This window comes from Balaenoptera borealis, assembly GCF_965194805.1.
Source record: "Balaenoptera borealis genome assembly, contig: HAP1_SCAFFOLD_1398, whole genome shotgun sequence".
NCBI classification, from domain to species: Eukaryota; Metazoa; Chordata; class Mammalia; order Artiodactyla; family Balaenopteridae; genus Balaenoptera; species Balaenoptera borealis.
This window is the reverse complement of record NW_028122824.1, coordinates 34,933-58,064: the sequence shown is the minus strand read 5'-3', so window position 1 is coordinate 58,064 and position 23,132 is coordinate 34,933. Positions and strand designations below refer to the sequence as shown.

General features: G+C 37.0%; 1 long non-coding RNA gene across 10 annotated transcripts in view; it reads left to right on the top strand.

Annotated features, from left to right (window-relative positions):
* Positions 1-23,132, top strand: part of LOC309622016 — a 120,396-nt gene that overhangs the window by 75,292 nt on the left and 21,972 nt on the right. For 6 of the 10 annotated variants that reach the window (XR_014240423.1, XR_014240425.1, XR_014240426.1 and 3 more), the window contains one exon: positions 14,596-14,750. This is a non-coding gene — a long non-coding RNA (uncharacterized lncRNA). Of the gene's footprint in view, positions 1-8,693; positions 8,792-14,595; positions 14,751-15,359; positions 16,133-23,132 lie in introns of those variants that run through there. The other 4 variants (XR_014240422.1, XR_014240424.1, XR_014240428.1 and 1 more) reach the window with 3 other exon arrangements.

Genomic DNA, 23,132 nt, shown 5'->3' with positions numbered 1-23,132 from the left:
TCTTAATCATATACTTGTATTTAAAGGAAGGGGGAAAAAACTGCACAATTTTGTTGCTCAGATCTTCCAGTTGGCTTACAATAAGTCTTAAGACTTATTGATATTCACTCTATCTCTGATTCCCAAACAGCAGTAGGAGGATTTCAAGATTTCATTTTGCAGCATGATTTTTGTATTTAGTTTCTGTAAACTCCAAAAATCTTATGCTTGAAGAAAAAATATTTTCTCCAGGGTCTGGTGGAGACTTGTGCCACTGGATAATGTCATGACAAATGACTGTTAAGTGGACTAGTTTCTGTAACCCTTTTTCATCTTCAAAGCACTCAGCAAAATCTGCTTTATTTTAGTGTTATTAAAGGACTTCAGAAAACATTTCAGAAGAGCTGAAAATAACACCTGTCAAGCTGAATTGGGGGATGGGGATATCTGGATAGATTCTCTAGAGAGATGATCCTGAAGAAGTTGTCTGTGCTGGAGCCCTGGAATCCTCAGAGTTCACAGAGGTGACTCACCAGTCCTTCCTAGTGAAAGCTAACAGTTTATGCCTGACAGAGAACACTGTAGTAGCCTCTCTCACAAGGGCAACAGGTGACCACCTTTCCTCAAGAGATTCATTTCTTCTCCCGTGGGTCACAGGCTGGGAATTAACATTAAATTGCAACCTAATCCAACTGGAATGTGTTGATAAGAAAGAGCATATACACTTATAGAGGAGATATAAGAATTAGCTTATATTAGCAGGAGTTGAAGGAATGACCCAGGGATTGCACTTTGGGGGTACTTGCTGAGTAGGCCAGAATATAAGACTGCATAAGCAAGAATTCTCAGGACATGAGGATTTAACACTCAGGCAAGGGCCCCAGAAAATAGAGATATCTCCACACTCTAGAAGAATGAAGAAAGAAATGTCCCATGTTGAGCAACAGACATAGCTGAGTTGCCATGACAGAATAAAGAGGCTACAGGAGGAGAGAAAGCTGGATAGAATAAATTACGTGAGTCCAGAAAACCTACCAGAGGAGAGGTTTTCAGGAGGAGCCAGAATACATACCACTCGCCAGGGCCATCCAAACTGCATTGATGAGCGGCATCGGCAACACAACAGGTTAAGTGGTAGCGCTCTTCCGTAAGGCTGAGTTGATGACAAGGGAGGCAGTAACAAACTTGGAATTGTTCATCTATGGATCTCAAAATAACAGGAGTGACCTCCAATGTCAGAAAAGCAGCTAAGGTTCATGTGACCTAAAGGTGGTGGTAAAGATAGTGAGCATAGTGTTCCAAAGGGCAAAAGAGACAGGCAGCCAGCTTGGGTGCTGTTAACGTCTACAGCAAGAAAATGGCACGCATGGCGGAGCAGAAAGAGAACAGTAGTCACTCCGGTAAAAAGTCATAATTCTCTCCTCAGTTTCTGGAACTGTGTCTATTTGAAGATCCATAGCTCATTTATTGGTGAAGAGCCAGATAGCTAGAACAAAGGGTTTTTTGCAACAATGCAGTCAGTACATAGGACAAGGATTTCTTCAGTTCTTCCGCAAAGAGACGTATGGCCTTTTCCTTAGGTGACAGTAAATTAAGGAGAGAGCTACAGTTTGATTCTGAAGGCTGTCTGCTGGCAGAATTCCCTTAAGAGGCTAATTAGCTATGGCCCACCCATATTATAGAGGGTAATCTGTTTTACTCAAAGTTTACCGATTTAAATGTTAATCTCATCTAAAAAATACCCTCACAGAAACACCTAGAATAATATTTGACCAAATATCTGGTTGCCATGGCCTAACTAAATTGATACAGAAAAGTAACTATTCCTTTATGTAATATTTTTTCTGTCTTCATTTTCTCCTTCCTCTTCTCTCTGTTCTCTTCTTTCTCCTTCTCCTTCTTCTTAATATCTTTATGCCTTTGTTTGTGTAGAAAGGAGATTAAGAGGTAATAACCAAGAAAGATACATGCAAACACTAATCAACTGCATTCTTATGGTAACCTATAAAGATCAAACTGTGAGAAATCATGATTATTATAAAATAGTGTTATTAATCATGACACAGAGGTTTTGTGTGAAATGAATATTTTGATTTTATATTTTTCACCTGCTGATTCTTAATTTACTTCCCAATTAACTTACAAAGTTTTTCAGTTTTTGACGGCAACAATGATTTTTTTAAAAAAAGTGTTAACCATAGTTTTCCTGACAGCAATATGCAAGAAAAATGCTATGTTTGATAAGTCTGAAACTTACTTAAAAGATTGCAATCTTTACTTCTGTGTTCTCTGTTAAATGTCAGCTATGTTTGGCCATTTACTTAGAGCTAAAATGAGTAGTCAGTTAACCTGATAAGATAGAATTCACAGTGCATTTTTCAAGATGCTCTGAGGGAGAGTCAGGTGAGGTCCCCAAAGCAAGTTGTACATTCCATCCTGTTGTTTCATATACTGAGAACTGTTGTTTCGTGAAGAAAAATTCAATCTACGCTTTTTATTATTTATTTTTCTGTTATGTAAAGACATGCAATAATATTTAGAAAGGGCTAATTTCTACTTCATGCACTTTGGAAAAGAAGAAGTATGGAATGACAAAACCCTAAACTTTTAGCTAGTTGGCTTAACTTACTGATGGGAACATTTTGATACATTCATTTAACTAAGAAGTATTTTTTGTGTATACTATATCAGGTCAGGCACTGTGCTATACAATGAAATTATTATGGTAAATATAAGGTACATTGTGTGCTTCCTCTTAAAGCTTGTAGACTATGGAAAAGAGATAGAAATAAAAATGTCAAAACCATTATTATAGAATGGGAAGTACAGGGTGTTATTCCCTGGGCCCCTAATTAAGAGTCAGGGAGCTTGATTTATTCAAGTATAGTGGAATACTTAGAAGACAGGAAGAAGTATTCCTGTATCAATTGGTAGAGAAGTCACTAGTATTTTTGTGTCTAGGAGAAAATGCAAACTATCTTTTGGATTACCATTCTTTTTCAGACTTTTCCATGGCCTGGCCCCTTCTCAGTGATGCTGACTGAAAGGGATTAGGGATCTTTTTGCCCCAGAAAAAGTTACAACAGTGGTGGCAATAGCTAGAACAGATAGTGTTGCATCCTGTTGCAGATACTCCTTGAGAGGAGGGGATGATGTTATCACAGATTATGAACCTGGTATCTTCTCTTTGGACGAAAAACATGATTAGAACCTCTTTATAGATTGTCCAGAATGAAGTCCGCTCACATTAAAGGCTCCAAAGACCTCAGAGGGGAAGTCACGAGGAAGCAAGAGGGCATCTTTATTTGAGATCCAGAAATATCTCCAGGACCTGTTGGTTTGTCTAGATTATTCCTCTGTGGTTATGTTTTGAGTCTTTGCAGCACCAGCCACCCAGGCACAGTGGCAGGCCCTCAAAACAGAGACTGGATGTGACTGTGCATAAGAGTTCTAGCCTTGGACAATAAGCATGAGCCTTTGTGGGACCCTAGAGAATCTTTCCAGGAATATGACTCACTAGATGAATCATCAAAATAGAGACCAAGATTCACTAGAGTGTGCTAGACATGTTTTTTTCCAGTTAAGGTTTATTGGAACTCTGTGGTCTAATTTACAATGCTCAAATCTTCCAGCAGTCAAGGAAAATCTTTGCAACTGATATTTTTGTAATTTGGAGCTTCCGGCAAAGGGAGGCAGCTTCCATCCAGACGTGCCCCTTGGGGTTTTGGACTCCCTGGGGTTTTAATGACCCTGACATAACTAGTAGGTACATTGCTTTTATTTTTTGTTTTGTTTCTGTTTTTTTGGTTGTTGTTTTGTGTTGAAGACAAGGTGTTAGAAACCACAAACATTTTTTTGTTTAATTTTTGTTGAAAGAGGGTAAGATTTAACTGGGTTGGAGATATACACTATCCATTGGGGTGGGAAAAATTACTTTAAAGTTTTTTAATATAATATATATATATATGTATAGATATATAGAGACATATATACTACTGTATTTGAGGAAGATCTGATTATTGTTATAGTAACCTCTAAATACCTGATCAAGTATTTCAAAATGATTTGCTCAGTGGTCTGTTTAAAATTGTAATTTGAGTTTTTCTTTATAATGAAAATTCCCTGTAAATATTTCCTCTATGTCTGTATTTAGAAAGTGTTATTTTTGAAAATTAATTATACACGAGTAGACCTGTATGTTTATGTTACCTGAAAGATTGATTATAGTAGGTCTATTTATACATTAGACTAAGCATTGAGGGGATGAATATCCTTGTCTGAAGTTTCCAAATCACATCAAAGAAATAGAGCAAAAAATATATATGTAATTAACAATGATACAAAAATATTGGTCACTTTTTACATTTCATAAAGAATCATGGCTACAGATTTTTTTAAAGTATTATTACTATTTTTAATTTCAGGCAGTTTTTTTTTATTGGAGTATAGTTAATTTACAGTGTTGTGTGAGTTACAAGTGTAGCAGAGTAACATTTTTTTGGTAATACAGTTTATTACAAAATATTGAGTATCGTTCTTTGTACTATACATAGGTCCTTGTTGTTTATCTATTTTATATATAGTAGTATGTATATGTTACTCCCAACTTCATAATTTATTCCTCCCCCCCACATTTCCCCTTTGGTAACCATAAGTTTGTTTTCCCCTTTGGTAACCATAAGTTTGTTTTCTTTATCTGTGAGTTGGTTTCTGTTTGGTAAATAAGTTCATGTGTATCATTTTTTCTTTTTTTAAGTTCCACACTCTAGTGATATCATATGGTATTTGTCTTTCTCTGTCTGACTTAACTTTACTTAGTATGATTAACTCTAGTTCCATCCATGTTGCTGAAAATGGCATTATTTCATCTTTTTCATGTCTGAGTAGTGTTCCGTTTTATATATTTATATGTATATATATATATATATATATATATATATACGACATCTTCTTTGTCCATTCATCTGTCGATAGATATTCAGGCTGCTTCCATGTCCTGGCTATTGTAAATAGTGCTGCAGTGAACACTGGGGTGCATGCATCTTTTTGAATTATGGTTTTCTCCAGATATGTGCCCAGAAGTGGGATTGCTGGATCATATGGTAGTTCTATTTTTAGTTGTTTAAGGAACCTCCATACTGTTCTGCATAGTGGCTGTACCATTTTACATTCCCACCAACCGTGTAAGAGGGTTCCCTTTTCTCCACACCCTCTCCAGCATGTATTGTTTGTAGACCTTTTGATTATGGCCATTCTCACTGGTGCGAGGTGGTTCCTCATTGTAGTTTTGATTTACCTTTCTCTAATAATTAGCGATTTGAGCATCCTTTCATGTGCCTGTTGGCCATCTCTATGTCTTCTTGGGAGAAATGTCTATTTAGATCTTCTGCAATTTTTTTCATTGAGTTTTTCTTTTTATATTGAGCTGTGTGAGCTGTTTGTATATTTTAGAGTTTAATCCCTCATGGGTTCCATCGTTTGCAAATATTTTTTCCCATTCTGTAGGCTCTTTTCGTTTTGTTTATGGTTTCCTTTGCTGTGCAAAAGATTTTCAGTTTAACTAAGTCCCATTTGTTAATTTTTGTTTCCATTTTCATTGCTCTAGGAGGTGGTTCCAAAAAGATTTTGCTACAATTTATGTCAAAGTGTCTTCTGCCTATGTTTTCCTCTAGGAGTTTTATAGTATCCATTCTTACATTTAGGTCTTTAACTCATTTTAAGATTATTTTTGCGTATGATGTTAAAGAATGTTCAATTTCATTCTTTTACATGTAGCTGTCCAGTTTTCCCAGCACCACGTATTGAAGAGGCTGTCTTTTCTCTACTGCATATTCTTGCCTTTGTTGTCATAGATTAATTGACCATAGGTGGTTGGGTCTACTTCGGGGCTCTCTTTCCTGTTCCATTGATCTATATTTCTGTTTTGTGCCAGTACTATGTTGTTTTCATGACTGTAACTTTGTAGTATGGTCTGAAGTCAGGAAGTCTGTTACCTCCAGCTCGGTTTTTCTTTCTTAAAGTTGGTGTGGCTAATAGGGGTCTTTGTGTTTTCATACAAATTAAAAATTTTTTTGTTCTAGTTCTGTGAAAAATGCCATTGGTCATTTGATAGGGATTGCGTCGAATCTGTGGATTGTCTTGGGTTATATGATCATTTTAACAATATTGATTCTTCCAGTCCAAGAACATGGTATATCATTCCAACTGTTTGTGTCATGTTTAATTTCTTTAATCAGCATCTTATGGTGTTCAGAGTACAGTTCTTTTGTCTCCTTAGGTAAGTTTGTTCTTAGGTATTTGATTTCTTTTGATGTGATGGTAAATAGGATTGTTTCCTTAATTTTTCTTTCTGATCTTTTGTTGGCTTTAAGTGGGCTTTAAGGCTTCAGTTCCCCCCTATACTCCTGGTCTAACCACACACCTGGGGGGGCCTTCAGGCAGATTTTTTTAAAGCTATTTGAATGTATGTTCAAGGGCAGCAACAAATCTCTCATCCTTGGATTTAATACATCTTTTTATTGCATTATAGATGAATTTACTTTATAAGATAGTTACTTACCTTTGCTGTGATAGGTTCACCAGTTCTTTTATAATAAGTTTGGTTCAGCTCAGCATCTAAATTCTACAAAATTAGTCTTGCTCATTTCCATTTAGATGAGCGCCTGATTAAAGTACAATGGCACTCTGACTTCTTAATATAAACCTTTACATTTTTTTATAGGAAAGTTTTACACAGTTTAACACAATAAAATTTGATGCCATTCAAGCACTATATATTTGTCTTAGTTCATGTTTTCATTATGATGTGCTTGAGTTCTAAGGTTTGTGTAAGTGTATAAAGATTTCTAGTAACATTTTCCCCAGAATAGTATTTTAATTTTTATCAGGAACTTGAACATTAATAGTTAGTATATGAGGAGAAACATGTGAAGAATAAAGAGGTGAATAAAGATGAAAAATTAAAAATTGAGGATAATAATGAGGATGTGAACTAAAACCCTGGCTGCATTGTCTTCTATGAATAATTTTCCAGACTTTACTGAGTATATCCATGTTTTCTCATTCTTCTCAAACATTGGAAGGGCTTTCTTTCTTTTAAATCTCTCAGTAATTATTCTTGTTATCCTCTACTAGTGACTTATGAAAGAAATTTCTCCTGCCGTTACTTGATTTTCTCTGTTTCATTAATCTCTTCCTGTGTATTGGATCATCACATCAACATTCAAATATGCTCTAGAATCTCTTACCTCAAATAGAAAAAAAAAAAAAAAGACAGTAAAAATATTAGTTAGATCTCTGAAATAAATGTCTGGTCCAGAAAATAACTTACTGATATGAATTCTGGCACAGACATCACCTTCTTAAGTCCAGAGAAATGTCTTTCTTTGATTTTTTCCTCCTCTAACACATTACTGTGCATTGTCTTATTGGAACAAGCTACTAAATCTCTCCAACCCTTCAACGTGTCATTGAATTCATATTCTGCAACTTCCTGTCCCAATAATGTTAATCTCACCATTTCTTTTATCCCTTGTTTGATTATATAGAAAGTAAAGATAATATCTGTAGCAGACATAAGTGGTTGCCTACCTCACTTTCAATCTCCCTACTTGGTTATTTTGTTCATGTTTTTAATTCTCTCCCATAGGACTCACTGTTAAATCCTGCGTACTCTAAGCTGATCATTAAAATCTTTTTCTCTTTGCCAGTGATAGATCTAGGGATGATTATGAAACTTTGATCCTACCCTAAAGATAAAAAATATATTTTAATCATGGTTAAATTTGTATTCATCTTCATTTACATTTGGAGAAGTCTGCTGGAAAGAGTCTGGGGAAAGTTTCCCCTTTAAAAAAGAAAACTCACACAAGAAGAGTTACCCACATTTTCTACTACACGTTCTCATGTTTACACACAGAGTCATAACCATTTTACTCTCATGAAGGGAGGAAGGCTGAGAACAAAGGTGCTGAGGAGGGCAGGTCAGAAAATAACGCAAAAAGCTGGGTTCTTGATGACATCATTCAGCCACTGAATTAAACAACCCTGGGGGTGCCTGACCTTTAGAGTCTTTGCTATATGAGGTAATAAATTTTTCTTACTGAATTGGGATTTTCTGTTTTTTTCAGGCAAAAGAATCTTATATAGTGTAGTACTTACCCACAAGTCTGGTGAGATGATTTAATAAGTTAATTCACATATACCACATAGCAGAGAGCTTGGGACATAAAATACTTAAAAATGGAAATTATTACAATTGAATTTTCCCCTCTTCCTCTCCTTCTTCTCCTTCTTCTTCTCATAGTATTAGTATTAGTAATAATTAGTACTGTTTTATTTTACGATTTCATGCGGTCTAAGTAAATTTAATTTCCCCAATAGCAGTACCATGCATCTTTATGAAAGAAAACAAGAAACAATATCCAGCAATTAGATAAACACATAACATTTTCTGTAGTTTAAGAATCATCTTTTGGCTTACAAGATTTTCAGATGTAGGGGATTTTAAATGCCTACTCCGTTCTTCATTACCTGCTGAGTTATCCATGACCTAAATATATGCCTCATCCTTATATTTTTATCGTTAGACTCATATGCCTCCTTCAGGGGTGATGCATTCTACTCAATAATGACAGATAATGATATAAAATTTAAGCAAATAGTAATGTTATAAATGGACCTTAATCATTTCAAATCTTATGTTTCTCACTCAGAAAGGACCAAGCTTTCCAAAATAGTAGTGGACCAGATGGAAGAAATGTAATATTCAAAGGCAAATCTATATATGTTACTTCAGATATATCAAGTAAAGGTAAAAATGGATATTTGTTTCTAAAGAGAGATAAAAGACCTTGCTAATTTTCATTAAGTACTTAGTCTTAATGAATTTCACTTAAATCCTAAGTAATTTTTAAATAGATCTTTATTGGAGTATACTTGCTTCACAATACTGTGTTAGTTTCTGCTGTACAACAAAGTGAATCAGCCATATGCATACATATATCCCCATATCCCTCTTGAGCCTCCCTCCCATCCTCCCTATCCCACCCCTCTAGGTCATCGCAAAGCACCGAGCTGATCTCCCTGTGCTGTGCTGCTTCTTCCCGCTAGCTAACTGTTTTACATTTGGTAATGTATGTATGTCAATGCTACTCTCAGTTCGCCCCAGCTTTCCCTTCCCACCCAATATCCTCAAGTCCATTCTCTATGTCTACATCTTTATTCCTGCCCTGCCACTAGGTTCATCAGTACCATTTTTTTTTTTTTTAGATTGCATATATGGAATCTATTCCATATATATGCGTTAGCATACGTATTTGTTTTTCTTTTTCTGACTTACTTCACTCTGTATGACAGACTCTAGGTCCATCCACCTCACTACAAATAACTCAGTTTCGTTTCTTTTTATGACTGAGTAATATTCCATTGTATATAGGTGCCACATCTTCTTTATCCATCTAGGTTAGTTCTATGTCCTGGTTATTGTAAATAGTGCTGCAGTGAACACTGTGGTACATGTCTCTTTTTTGAATTATGCTTTTCTCAGGGTATATGCCCAGTAGTGGGATTGCTGGGTCATATGGTAGTTCTAGTTTTAGTTTTTTAAGGAACCTCCACACTGTTCTCCATAGTTGTATCAACTTACATTCCCACCAACAGTGCAGGAGGGTTCCCTTTTCACCACACCCTTTCCAGCATTTATTGTTTCTAGATTTTTTGATAATGGCCATTCTGACCGGTGTGAGGTATCACCTCACTGTAGTTTTGACTTGCATTTCTCTAATAATTAGTGATGTTGAGCATCTTTTTGTGTGCCTCTTGGCCATCTGTATGTCTTCTGGGACCTAATTAAACTTAAAAGCTTTTGCACAGCAAAGGAAACCATAAATAAGATGAAAAGACAACCCTCAGAATGGGAGAAAATATTTGCCAGTGAAACAATAGATAAAGGATCAATCTCCTAAATATACAAACAGCTCGTGCAGCTCAATATCAAAAAAAACAAACAATCCAATTAAAAAATGGGCGGAAGACGTAAATAGACATTTCACCAAAGACATAAGTAATTTTTTGATTGACTTGAATGCCAGCTTTATATTCAGAGTGGTCAAGTTCAAATAATTTTTGGGAGAACTGAGCACACATGCAACAAAATGTGAGGACATTAATCGAAATTTAAGGACTATAAACTTTCCAAATAACTCTAACATAAAATCAGTGAAAAAATTTAAGCAATATATAATAGTGACATAACTGTTGCTTCAGTCTTCTTGTAAATTAAATATAAATAACACCGATAAGTAAATTTTCTTATATGGGTTTAATAAAAAATGGTTCTTGAAAATTAAAAAAGAGAAAAATTAAGTACATAATTACATTGGAGTCAAAGTACATTTTATTGTTGTTGTTGTGATAACAGTTGCTAATTTTCAACAATACAGGACTTGTTGCCTAACTATAGTTTTCTTTGTTCCAAATAGATTTTTCAAAGCAAAAATATGACATAAATTTTGCCCATAAGATGATTAGACAAAACTGGCATTGGGATGGAAAATCATGTGTTTCAAGACCCTTCACACCAAGAGATATTTAGGCATTATTACTTAGATTAATTGAGCTTTTATTAAAGCTAATTTTCTAGTATTCACACTTCAAAATACAGATGGAAATAAAATATATAGTTCTCAATTTGGCAGGAGTGTACTATACAATTTATAATAAAGTTGATTTATATTAATTGCTAGAAAATTTATGGGCAACAGATTTATTTTAATGGAGTCATTTATTGTCCTAATTTGTTTTATTGATATTAGGATCCGGACATCTTGCTGTTTTAAAAGGATACTCAAGCACAGGGAGATCAGCTCCGTGCTTTGTGACCACCTAGAGGGGTGGGATAGGGACGGGGGAAGGGAGAGGCAAGAGGGAGGGCATCTGGGGCTATATGTATATGTATAGCTGATTCACTTTGATATACAGCAGAAACTAACACAACACTGTAAAGGAATTATACTCCAATAAAGATGTTAAAAAAAAAAAAGTTAACAAACAGCAAATTAAAAATGGATGATTTTTTAATCCATTTACAATCAATTAAATAGTACATTTTGTTTTCTTTTCTTTTTTCTCCTTATGATTGTTGTTTTTCATTGTCGCCCCTATGTCCTTATGCTAATAAATAAAGTTGGTTTCTGCTAAATACAGTATTGAAAATCAAGAAGGAAATACACTATTCTCTTATTCTCCTTTAATTTGAAAATATGTGTATTGGCACCACTATATTGCTTTCAGTTAACGTTAATTTGTGTGTACTTTACATTTTTTATCAGTCTTGCTAAGGGTTTCTCTTAGTTTCCTGTTGCTGCTGTAACAAATTAACACAATCTTAGTGACTTAAAACACCACAAATTTATTATTTTACAGTTCTGGAGATCACAGTTCAAAATAGGTCCAACTAAGCTACAGTTAAAATGTTTACAGGACCCCATTCCTTCTGCACATTCTGGGAATCCATTTTCTTGCCTTTCTCAGCTTCTAGAGGCTCTCCCCAATCCTCAGCTACTGGCCCCCTTCCATACTTACAGCCTGAAATGAAATCATTCTCACTTTGCTTCCACTGTCACATCTCCTTTTCTGACTCCGACACTTCTGCTTCCCTCGTCTACTCTTTTTCAAAATAAGGACCTTTGTGATTACACTGGCTCACCAGGGTAATTCAGGAAACGCTATGGAGATCCTAACTTAACTGCATCTGCAATGTCTCTTTGCCATGTAAGGGAACATATTCCCAGGTTCTGGGAAATAACACTTTTACAACTTGGGAGGGGGTATTATTCTACTACTACAGAGTTTATCAATTTTATTAAACTTTCAAAGATTAAAGCTTATGGCTTTGTTATTTTTCTCTATTTTATATCTTTGATCTTTGTTCTCATCATTCTACTTTTTATCCTTCTTCTTCCTCTGGGTTTTAAATTTTCCTTTTTCCTTTTTAGAATCTTGAGATGGAGGCTTAGCTTATTGATTTTTTAAACTTTCATATTTAAATGATAAAGTATATCCAAAGACTGTTTTGCCTCAATCATATAAGTTTTGATAAGGGAAATTTCTATTTCCATACTGTCAATAATATATTTTAAATTCCCATTGCATTTTTTTAAAGAAGTGTTAATTTAGACACGTACTGCTAATTCTCAAACACATAAGATTATCTCATTATTCTTCGCGAAAACACTTATTCATTTATGTATGTTCACAGAACATATGATCCTTTGTGACTTATTGAGACTTGTTTTATAGCCCCAAAGACTATGTATTTTAGCTGCCAGATGTAGTATTCTATAAATTTCTGTTAGGTAAGTTAGATAATAATATAGTTTAAAACTTTTATATCTAGAACAGATATAGCAGAGGAGAAGGGGTTGAGAGGTGGGCAAAATGGGTAAAAGGGATCGACTCTGTGGTGATGGATGATAACTACACTTTTGATGATGATCCCGTTGTGTATTGAATTACAGTGTTGCACACCGGAAACTTTTATAATGGTATACATCAATTTTACTTCAATAAAAAATAAAGCTTTTATAGCATTACTGATTTTTTTGTTTTTAATTATGAGAAAATCCTATTTGAAATAGCTGTGGTTCATTGTATATTTTTCTGTAGCTCCTGTTAATTCTGTCAATGTTTTAAATGTATGTTGCTTTGTGTTATTACTGGTTATTTTCTAAATTCAGCTTTTTAATCTTTCACTTTTCAAAGTGACTTAAATTATGCCCATTAGCCATTATTGTAAGTAAAATACCATGTATTGTTGTTTTGTCCTTTGTACTTTAGTTGTCACTCATTCTCCTTCTATTATGTGTTATGTATCCGCAGCGTAGTTTTTTCTTTAAAGAGTTAGTAACTATTTAATATATTTTATAAATATTATTTTATAGTTAAATTCACAATTTCCCTTTCCGGTGATCTTCATTTCTTCCTGCAGATACGTACATCAGTAAATTTGTGCTCATTTTTGTTTGTTTGTTTTGGTTTGGTTTGGTTTTCTTTGTCTTATCTGAAGCGCTATCAACAGTATTCCTTGCAGTCTGGTTCAGCTAGCAACAAATTCTGCCTGTTCTTGTTTATTTGAAAATTTCATTATTTAACCTTAATTTGGGGACAAAATTATTAGTAGATATAAAATTTGGGGGTTACACATTTTTCCTATAATTTCATTAAATATATGATTTTATTATCTCTGGCTTCACTTGTTTCTGATGATGTTAGCTCTCATTCTTCTTATTGTTGTGCCAGAATATAATGTATCTTTTTATTTTCTGGTTAAATATTATTTTCATTTATGATGTTTGACTATGATGTGACTTTCTTTGAATGTATTCTATTTGTGTCTTGCAGAATTTTTTAAAAATAAGTTTTTGTTTTTAGAAAAGATTTTAGATTTATAGAAAAATTGAAAGGGTAATACAGAGAGTTCCCATATACCCAGCCCCGAGTTACATTCTGCACCCATCCTGGATTCCCCTGACCTCTTAAATGATTTTTTTAAATTTGTTTATATTAATATTTACTATTTGAGCTGTAAAGCTCTATGGAATTTTACAAATGCTTAGTGTCATGTATCTGCAATGAAAGTATACAGCATTGTTTTGAAACGCTGAACATATTCCCTGTGTTTCATCATCATTTCTAGCCCTTCTTTAATCTACTGGCCATTACTGATTTACCATGCCTATAGGTTCTGTCATTTCCAGATGTCATATAAGTGGAATAATTCAGTATGTAGACTTTTGCTACTGGCTTCTTTCATTTTACCCTATACATTTAATATTCATCCATATCCTTTCATGGCATTTTAGTTCATTTATTTTTCTTCATTGAATAATATTGCACTGTTTGAATGTACCACACTTTGTTTATCCATTCATCTATTTCTCTCTTGATTGTCTTTGTCCCTTGTGAAATACCAGTTGACTGCATTTCTGTGCATCTCCTTCTGGGCTGTTTATATGGTTTAATTGATCTATGTGTCTATTCTTGAGCCAATATCATGCTCTCTTGATTACTGTAGCTTTATAGTAATTCTTGAAATCAGGAATTGTTAGCACTACAGCTATGCTGTTAATCTTCTATTATTGTTTTGGCAATTTTAGGTCTTTCTCCTTTCCACATTAACTTGATATTAGTGTGTCAATATCAAGAAAATAGCTCACTGGAATTTTGATTGGAATTGCATGGAATATATAGATACAGTTAAGAAGAATAAACATCTTAATAATATTGATTTTTCCAGTCAGTATACACAGAATAACTCTTGATTTATTTAATCTTTGGTTTCTTTTATCAGCATTTTATAGTTTTGCACATATAGTTCCTATACATATTTTGTTAGATTTATATTTAAGTACTTCATCTTTATGGTACAATATACATGGTATGTTTTTTTTTGTTTTTAATATTAACTAGAAATTTATTTTATTTATTTATTTTATTTATTTTTGGCTGTGGTGGGTTTTTGTTTCTGTGCGAGGGCTTTCTCTAGTTGCGGCAAGCGGGGGCCACTCTTCATCGCGGTGCGCGGGCCTCTCACTATCGCGGCCTCTCTTGTTGCAGGGCACAGGCTCCAGACGCGCAGGCTCAGTAGTTGTGGCTCACGGGCCCAGTTGCTCCGCGGCACGTGGGATCTTCCCAGAGCAGGGCTCGAACCCGTGTCCCCTGCATTGGCAGGCAGATTCTCAACCACTGCACCACCAGGGAAGCCCAACATGGTATGTTTTAATTTCAAATTTCATTGACTTATTAAATGTATGTGTGTTTATATTTATATGTACGGTATATATACAAAATACATATATATGTATGTATAGCATATACACAAGAATATATACTAAACCATGAATCCTGTGACCTTGTTATAGTCCTTTATTATTTCCATAATTTTCCAAAATTGTATTTTTCTGCAGAGACAATCATGTCTTCTGCAAGTATAGACAGCTTTATTTAATCCTTTCCAAGCCAAATACTTTCTCTTTTTTTTTCTTTCTTGTTTTAATGTACTAGCTAAAAATCTCAGTAAAACGGAGAGTAGGAAGAGTAAAAGAGAATATCTTTCGTTTTTTCTGGATTTTAGTGAGAAAGTTTTCAACTTCTTAACATGATATATAAATATTTTTATTTCACGTAATGCTTGTGTCTGGTTTTGGTATTATTGTAATGCTGACCTCATAGAATGAGTTTCCTCAGCTTCTGTTTTCTGGAAGGGAATGTGGTAATTGGCACCATTTCTTTTGATTTGGTAAAATTCACCGGTGACTATCTGAACTGAAGGTTTCTTTTTTGGAAGGTTTTTGATTATTGATACAATTTTTTTTTAATAGATATGGGCCTGATCAGATGACCTGTCTCTCCTTGTGTAAGTTTTAAGCATTTGTGTCTGTGAAGAAATCATTCTGTTTCATCTAAATTATAGAGTTCTGCTTGTTGTTCTTTACTGCCTTTTTAACATTCATGAAACAGGTCAGGATGACGTCTCTTTAATTTCTGATATTGGTAATTATTTTTTCTTTTCTTTTCTTTTTCTGTTAACCTGGCTAGAGGTTTATCAGTTTTGCTGGTCTTTTCAAAGAAGTTTTTGGTTTCATTGATTTTCTCTACTAAAGTTTTCAGTTTCAATAACTTATGCTCACATATGTATTATTTCTTTTTACTTTCTGCTTACACTAATATTAAATTGTTCTTCATTCTCTAGTTTCCTGAGGTGGAGCTCAGATTACTGATTATAGATCTTTCTTCTTTCTGAATATATGCACTTAATTTTCCTCTCAGCACTGCTTTCTCTGTATCTACAATTTTTTTTAAATTTTTATTTCTATATAATTGCTTTTTAAAATTCCTCTTGAGACTCTTCTCTGTGATCCACATGAGCTTGAGAAAAATGTATATTTTATTGTTGTTGAGTGGAGTATTCTATAAATGCCAATTATATTAGTTTGATTGCTATTACTGTCCAGGTCAAGTCTATCCTTACTGATTCTGTACCTACTTGATCTATCAGTTTTTGCTTCACATATATTGAAAGCTTGATGTCAGATTCCACAACTTTAGGATTTTTATGTCTTTTTGGAGAATTGATACTTTTATTAATATGTAATGTCCCACCTTTTCCTTGGTATTTTTAATTAAAAAAATTTTTTTTTTAACATCTTTTTTTTTTTTTAAACATCTTTATTGAAGTATAATTGCCTTACAATAGTGTGTTAGCTTCTGCTTTATAACAAAGTGAATCAGTTATACATATACAATATGTTCCCATTTCTCTTCCCTCTTGCATCTCCCTCCCTCCCACCCTCCCCATCCAACCCCTCTAGGTGGTCACAAAGCACCGAGCTGATCTCCCTGTGCTATGCGGCTGCTTCCCACCAGCTATCAATTTTACATTTGGTAGTGTCTATATGTCAATGACACTCTCTCACTTCGTCTCAGCTTACCCCCACTGGAATGGTTTTGACCCAGAAAGAATGTCACCAATAAACAGTCTCAGTGTGAAACAAGATAGAGAACAACCCCTCAGGGAGCTCACTGTAAGGCTGGAGGCAAGGCCCCTCCTACACTTTTCTTCACTCCCACATGGAGCAAAAGACTCAGTTATGTGTTTAGTCCAAATCTTGTAAAGCAGCACTGGCTGTAGGGGCTAACCCTGCCCTTTGTTTCCAGGTGTCCCAAGCTGATTCTTAAATCAGCCTTGTTGAAATTAATATGCCTACTCCAAAGTTTTTATTTTAGTATTAACTTAATATGCCTTTCTTATTCCCTTTACAATTATTGAATTATTGGAATTTATTTTTAGAATAGTTTTGAGCTTGCAGAAAAATTGAGCAGCATGTTCAGAGTTCCCATATACTCCCCCTCCCACTCCTTCCCTTGCCCTCATTATTAACATCTTGCCTTGGTGTGGTAAGCACGTTAAAATTGAACCTACATTGATACATTGTTATAAAATAAAGTCAGTTATTTTAAGGGCTCACATTCTTTGTGATCTACAGTTCTGTGGGTTTTGTCAAAGGCATGATGTTATGTACCCACCATTACCACCACATCATGTGGAATAGTTTTACTGCCCTAAAAATCCTGTCTGCTCTAGCTGTTCATCCTTCCCTCCTCCCCTCCCCAATCCCTGGCAGATTGTTCTTTTTTTCACTGTGAATATGATAAATTCCAGATTTTCTCCAAATATATTACGGCAGATTATACTCCAACACATGGAAGGGAAGTATTATCACAGTAGTTTTTTTTCAAATATAATCAGACTGGGTTTATGCCTCTCCTACAAAGATTGATAATAATAAAAGTATATTGTCTCTAACACTTGTTCACCTGAGTTTGGATTATATAAGAACTACTGAAATAGGCCACCAATCTTCCAACTCTTGTGCTAGAAAGAGCCTCTTTTTTTTTTTTTTTTTTTTTGTCTAAACCATACTAGCCTCTAATGAATTCAGCCAATTAAAGGAACTAAAGGTTTCTTTTCTCATTGTTCCTATGATCTATATACTCTGTGTGCCTACAAGATGCCAGTATTAAGAGTTCATTCCTTGCATATTCTCTGTCCATCACCACTGCCCTATGCTATGAGGAAGTGCTTCTTCTCCACCCCTCACTTGGGTTACAGAAGGATTAGTCTGTATAACCACTTACTCTAGGCTAAGTGAGGTCTTTGAGTGCCTCATAAGGCCTCTTTAGCCATAGTTCTTGATGCTCTGGACTTATTGGCATGTTCATAGGAGTTTTTGTGGAAATGTAGTTACCTGGAAGTGCTGAGGTGTTTGTTCGCTTGTTTGAAACTTGAGTAACGTAAACACCTTGTTCTTCTGCTTAATCCCCAAGGATTGACATGGGGATGGTTCAATTTCTCCTTTTAGTATATTCAGTAGACTAATGCAGCAATGTGCTGTGTTCTCCTTCAATAGTCCTTGTTACTCCCATTTACTACCCACATGGTAAGAAAGCTGTCCTACATGTTTATCTCAAACTTACATGGAGAAATTTGAGAAGAGTCAATTAGTAGAACCATCCATAATGTCAACTACTAGTAAGGGTCTATAGAGGCAAACATAGATACATATATCCATATCTGTCTGTCTATCTATCTATCTATCTATCTATATCTCCTCTGGAAATTTTTTTCCGTGATACATTAGTTGGTGGGAACGAATTTTTCATAGAATATGTAAAGGCCATTCTGTGTGTACATGTTTGTATATATTTCATAATTTTCCATGTATATGTAGATAGAAATCTACACACCAAAGTTCTACTTCATTTATGTAATTATTAAGGTTATTTTTTATAATGAAATGTTAAGATTTCAAAGAATTTTTATCTCCTAATTTTCTCCCAAATATTAATTGAATTACATAGGGGAACATGTAATCTAAATTCCTAAATAGTTATATCAATATTGATGCTAATTTTCAACGCTTTTTTCATCAAGTGTATATATTAATAAGATGTGTGAAATTTTTAAATTCTAGTAATAGCTTTAGGTATAGATTTTTTTTTTTGATTTCTATGTGTGTGGTGTGTTTTATTATATATTAGTCTCTTAAATCAAATAGAAAACAAAAAGTGGAGCTACAAACCAAAGTTACAACAGTATTAGCTTTTCTCATCGCCCGTCTATCTACTTTTGCCAGAGGTCTTTATTTCTTCATACGGCTTTGAGCTACTGTGCAGTGTCCTTGACTCCAACCTGAAGAACTCCCTGTGGCAGGCGGGTCTGGTGGTTAAGAACTCTCTCAACTCTTGATTAACTGGGAATGTCTTGATTTCTCCCTCATTTTCGAAGGAAAGTTTTGCTAGATATAAGATTCTTGGTTGACGGATTCTTTCCTTCAACACTTGAAGTACATTGAGCCATGCCATCTGGCCTCCGAGGCTCCTGATGAGAAATCTGCTCATGACCTTCCTGGCAAATCTTCTCTCAGCTTCATAGAACTTTCATAATGTACCTTATCGTGTCTTATGCAGCAGAACATTTTGTATAGTATCGTGAAGTCAGTTAAGTTGTAACATTATTTTGAGACCAGAATTTAAGGAAAAGGAAATGAATATTTCAAGTGTAGACATTATGAGGTCTTTAAAATTATTACAGATTTTCAAACTAGAAATAAAAAGGCCACTGGAAGTATACTACAGATTTTAATTTATAACAAAGTGAATACCAATATCTAATAACACACGTAAAGAAAAATTTCTTTGGGATCCTTTTTCCTAAGTGTAAAGGGGCCTTGAACTCAAGAAGTGAGAAAACCCCTGTGGTTTACCCCCAGCTGTGATGCGTCCATTTCTTGCTCTGACCTCAGAGTGCACCACTGTGATGTACTTCACAGAGCCCTGTAACAGGGGCAGCTGGGCCCAGGTTTTTGGTCCTTAGAGCCCAGGAAGCTGCTTTTGGTGACCTGACGGCCTTGGACCTACAGTTAGCTTGTTTTTTCCTTGTTTCTGCCATTTTGTTGATTTATTTTTCTCTTTTCTCTACTCTTTTTTATCTTTCTCATTTTTCTTTCTTCTTTGCCTTTTTCTCATTTTTCTCTCTTTATCATTTCTTTTAGTTTTAAATTTTTTCTTCTCAATTTTTTGGTGTTTCTTTTCCATTTCTTCTGCTTTCTTTTCTTCCTTTGTTCTTTTTCTCATTTGTATCTTAATTTTAGTTAGTATTGCTAGATTAGTACAGTTAGCATAGTCAGTACTGTTGGTATAGTTAGCATAGCTGGTGTAGTTAATACTTGATTAGCATAGTTAGTGTAGTTAGTGCTAGTTAGCGCTGTTGGTACAGTTAGCGTAGTTAGCGCTGTTAGTAGAGACAGCACACTTAGCACTGTTAGTACAGTTAGCATTGTTAGTTAGCGTAGTTAGCGTTGCTAGGTAGTGCTGTCAGTCAGTGTAGTTAGCAGGTCACCATGATGCAGGGCCTCACAGCCAACCCTGCTGACAAGAAGGCTCATATTGATGGCTTTGAGATCCTCCGCACCATTGGTGAAGGCACCTTCGGTAAAGTGAAGTTGGCGCGGCACATTCTGACCGGGACACAGGTGGCTCTCAAGGTGATTAAGAAAAGGCGTCAGAGCGTCGCAAGTGTCCAGGCACTTTTCCGGGAAGTGTGCGGTATGAAGCTCCTGAATCACCCCAATATTGTAAAACTGCTGGGGGCGATTAACACAGAGGAGGCATTTATTCTGGTGATGGAGTACCTCAGTGGGGGGGACATGTACCACTATTTGAAGATCCATGGCCGTATGACAGAGGTGGAGGCCCGAGGCCCGTTCCAGCAGCTGCTCTCCGCCCTGCAGTACTGCCACCAGAGGGGCATCGTGCATCGGGACCTGAAGCCACTGAACCTCCTCTTTGATTCCAAGATGAATATCAAACTTACAGACTTTGGCCTCAGCAACAAGTGTGATGACTCTGGACAAATGGACACAATCTGCGGCACACCCCCTTACTGTGCCCCGGAAATCTTCCTGGGGCAGAGCTACGGCCCTGCGGTGGACGTGTGGAGCCTGGGAGTAGTGCTCTACACCATGGTAACTGGGTGCCATCCCTTTGTGGGAAAAGACTACCAGGAGCTGCGGAAGCAAGTCCTACAAGGGAAATACCACATCCCACCTTATCTGTCTTTGGAGATAAGGGATCTATTACAAAAAATGATTGCCCTCAACCCCAGTGACAGAGGCACCTTACCTGACCTCATGAGTCATGCTTGGTTAAACATGGGCCAGAAGGAGCCACTCCAGCCACCCTGTGAAGAGGACCTGAAGGTGACAACGGTGACGACTCCGGGCTTGACTTGCGACCAGATCCAGGATGCTGGAACAGGCAGTGTGAGCGCCAAGAAACCCCAGGTAGGGGCCTCCATCGTAACTGTGAGGCCCTTCTGTCGCGGGGACCTCAGCGGCAGTGAACTTGAGCCTTCTCAAAGCCCTGTGGTGTCCCCCCTGAAAAGCAGGTGGCTCTACCAGGGAGAAAACGTGCAGCTGCAGGAAGACCAGCAGGCGGGGCAGAAGACCGGTGAGTCTGCCTGTCCCCCACCCAGCCTGGAGGCGAGGACTGCCACCCCCAGCCCAGCCCCCCAGTGTGGCACTGGGACATCCCCCTCTACCAGCAGCAGGATTGGAGCCCCAGAGGGAACCAGCTGCCCCCCGGGTGTGTCCAACACTGGAGGGTCCTCCCACACTGGGCAGCCTGAGAGTGTGTCCTCATCCACTCCCTCTGGCCACAGCCAGAAAAAGCAAGGGGTGGCTAGGAGAATCTGGAACTTTGTTTTGAAACATCTTTGTTGCAAGCTGCCCAGCAAGAGGCGTCATAATAAAGTGAGCCCATGTGAACCCCATGCATGACCGAGGCAGGAAGGTCAGGCCGCCGCACTCCCTGGGGCCCGGTCCAGTGGAAGATGAGGGTGTTCTCTGCGCGGCCTTCAGAAGCATCGTATCCAAGACCCTGGCCAGCTCAGAGGATGGTCCGGAGCAGCCCGGGCGACCGAAAGCGAGGCCACCGTGGCTGCAGGTCTGCCCCTCAACCCCCACCTGGGTGAAACTTCAGAGACTGGACTGTCATTCCTGGGTCACGTCTCCCCTCCCCCACTCTTCTGTCTTCCGTGTTGGTGGGGGAGGGGGATAGTTCTTGTTCCAAGGACTCCTTGGTTCTTCCAATTCTAGTTAATAAACTTGATGCTCGGGCTTCCCTGGTGGCGCAGTGGTTGAGAATCTGCCCGCCAATGCAGGGGACACGGGTTCGAGCCCTGGTCTGGGAAGATCCCATGTGCCACGGAGCAGCTGGGCCCGTGAGCCACAATTACTGAGCCTGTGCATCTGGAGCCTGTGCTCCGCAACAAGAGAGGCCGCGACAGTGAGAGGCCCGCGCACCGCGATGAAGAGTGGCCCCCGCTTGCCACAACTAGAGAAAGCCCTAGCACAGAAACTAAGACCCAACACAGCCATAAATAGATAAATAAATACTTTTAAAAAAAAACACAAAAAACTTGATGCTCCAGAAAGATGTATCACACCCTGCTTTGCATCTGCTGTGATGTATAGTGCTCAAGGAGACACCTAGAAAGACAGAAGCTGAGAGATTGGAGTGTGGATGCACAAATAGAGTTACTAGGAATGGGAGAAGTACAATTTAAACTCAGTTACTGGGGCGCACACTTCCACTCCAGCACAACGCAGTGCTTTACATGTTTACATGGCCCCAAGGTATTATAGGACACATTCCCATTAGCTCTGTTGCTTCTGGGCCGTGCTCAGCAACTAGGTCAATACAGATGCTCCTGGGTGGGGATCCAGCGTCCACATTGCTCAGTTCCATCCTTTTCCATAAGCCCGAGCTCACCCCCAGCCTCCTCCCCACAAACAGGTGGAGGTCAGCTCATGACTCTCACAATCCTCAGGTTCTTCCAACCTGCTTTCATCCTTGGGGAAAACCAGCCAATTGTTGGCTTGTCTTTCCCAAAGTTATCATCCTCTTTATTTCTAATGTGGAACACCTACCTCTTTATTCAATTTCAGATTTTATAAAATACTGGAAAAGTCTTTGGCTTTAAGCTGCTTTTTTCTGCTTTCCTACAACAAATGTCCACTGAGAAAGAAAACAGAAAACCATTATCTAATTGAAATTGTAGGAGCAAATATATGTAGAAAAAATATATATACCTTAATACTGTCCCATTTGTATACGTATTTCTGATCAGTGCCATTTGTATAGCTTCACTATTAATTGTCAATTCCTTTGGGGTAACCTGGAGTCCCTACTGACATGCAAACATTCTCTGAGAAAACAGCACTGCTATTACCACTTAACTATGCTTTAAGGTAAATTAATTTGTCAGCTTTGTTGGTATGACCACTGACAGTCACTAGACTGCAGCTCGTTAAGATTGGTTATAAAATGTGTTTTGCTGGAGGGCGGGGGAGAGGAAGTTTCTGAGCCCAGTTGATATTCTCAGACTAATTCACAGTGTGGTCTTGGGGGCTGTTCCTGTCTCTGGAATAGAAGCGGCCAGAGAGTGAAGAATTACAAGAACATTTACTTCCTTCATTTCCTCTTTAGTTCTAAATATATCTCAATGTCCAAAAATAAAAGGCTATGTAATA